Source organism: Nicotiana attenuata, unplaced genomic scaffold, assembly GCF_001879085.1.
Source record: "Nicotiana attenuata strain UT unplaced genomic scaffold, NIATTr2, whole genome shotgun sequence".
In the NCBI taxonomy this organism is placed as follows: Eukaryota; Viridiplantae; Streptophyta; class Magnoliopsida; order Solanales; family Solanaceae; genus Nicotiana; species Nicotiana attenuata.
In genome coordinates this window covers 239,682-241,807 of record NW_017670952.1, presented here as the reverse complement: position 1 = coordinate 241,807, position 2,126 = coordinate 239,682, and positions in this window count along the sequence as shown.

Genomic DNA, 2,126 nt, shown 5'->3' with positions numbered 1-2,126 from the left:
ATCCATTTGTTTGGAATATGTAGATTTTGAAAGTTGGCTAAACATGCCCCTAAGTCAAGCCACTACTTAAGAAACCCAAGGATTCCTCTTCTAGAACACTTTATTTATACCGTCCTATAAAGGGGCGTACGTAGGAAATGAGTTCAACTGAATCTATAACTTTCGATGTTTGAATTATGTATAAATTTTACTAAAATTGTAATAAATAGTAAATTTGAACTCATAACTTTAAAAATATAATAAGTTCAATGCTAAAAATCTTAAAGGCTGTGCCCATAGAGTTTAAATCCTGGATCCGCCTCAGGTCCTATATATCCGACATGGTTATCGAGATATGTATTGCATTAAAATGAGACTAAAGTTGAAGATCAGATAAATCTTTTGATATATTTAAAAGTATCCCAATAAACCTTTTCGATAGCACCATGAAAAAAAAGTATCACAAAATTGCGGACGAAGAAGGATAAATTTTTCCTCTCTAAAATATTAAGTAGATACGTACAAATATACAATTACCGCACATATCAAAATGGGTAGCAGCGATAGGTAGAATGAGGAGATAGAATATTAATCCCTCCGGTCCATAATAAGTGATTTTTTTATATTTGACACATTCCTTAAGAAAACGAACACCTAGAGAAAACAATATGTATTCACTAAATTACTCTCAGTTAAAGTTTGCATATTGTTACCTTTACTCATTGGGAAATGTAAATAAGAGTAAAATTTTGGAAAAATAAAATTAATTCTTTCTTGATTATGTAAAAGGATACTTATTTTGGACCAAAATAAAAAGACAAAAAGATCACTTATTATAGAAGGAGTATGTCATGTGTAGAAGTTTGTGCTTGGCTTCAAAGTTTTTTAAACGTAGTGGGCCTCTAAAAGCCTCTCTTATGGTCTGGTTCAACTTCCATAAGGGTGGTATGTGGGCCGATCCAGACCCGGGACCGCGAACCATGTGGGCTTCTGGGCCTAAACGGTCCTTAACCGATTAGAATCGGGACCGTGGAGGTGGGCCGGTCTTTTACAAAAAGACCGCAAGACCGGGACCGTTTAAGACCTGGACCGGACCGGGATGGTCCTTGGCGGGCCTAAACAGTCCAAACGATCCCAATGATCAGAAATTTAAAAAAGATATCTGCCCGTTTGGGCATTTAAAATCTAGCCGTTTGGGCTACCAAAATAGCCATTTAACACCCCCCCCTCCCCAACCCCCAAACTTTGTTTTAACCCCAAACTTTTTATAATTATACTTTTTCTCTATTTTTAACTATAAATACCCCCTCATTCTTTCATTTTTCTCACAAAATCATCGATCTCTCTCAATGTCTCTCTAATTTTCTTCTATAATTGCTACTATTGCTTACTTTATTGTTACAATTTGTGAAAAAATTGTGAAGTTGGTGAATTGAAGTCTTCAACGATAATCAATTTTCAACAAGTTGTTCGTCAATTCGGTAAACTCGTTCCAACTCATAATTTTTAATATTAGAGTTTTGTTTGTTTTATTTTTTTCTATTATTTGATTAATTATGATGGCTTCCTTAAAATAACTTATTGGTAAAACTAAGGGAAAATCCAAGAGTGGCGAATCTAATGGCCATTCTGTTCCTCCTCCACTGCCCCGACTCCCCGACCCAAACGTCATATCCGTCCTACACCTACAATTCTTGATAGTGATAATACAACAACAACAACGGCCCAGTATAATCCCACAAGTGGGGCTGATAGTGATAATAGTTTATTACAATTTACTGAGAGTCAATTTTGCCATAATGTTGGGGCTGGTGAACAATTAAACCATGAATTAATGAATGCTCTTTAATCTAATCCAACTATTGATGAAAATGATGAGGATGAAATAGATTTTGATGAAACTCAACCGGATAACGATACACCCACTAGTCCTGCTCCTGAAGTTAACCCAACTAGTGATAATCCAAATGATGCCCCGTCTGATACCCCTGTTACTACCCCTACTTTTTCTAGACAACGTACCAAACGAACAGAAACATTTATTGTTTGACCATTTTTTACTCAACTAATTCCACAAAATAAGGCTAAGTGTAAAACTTGTGGCAAGGAGTTAGCTTTTAAATATGTTGGAGGTTCGGAGGGGGGGG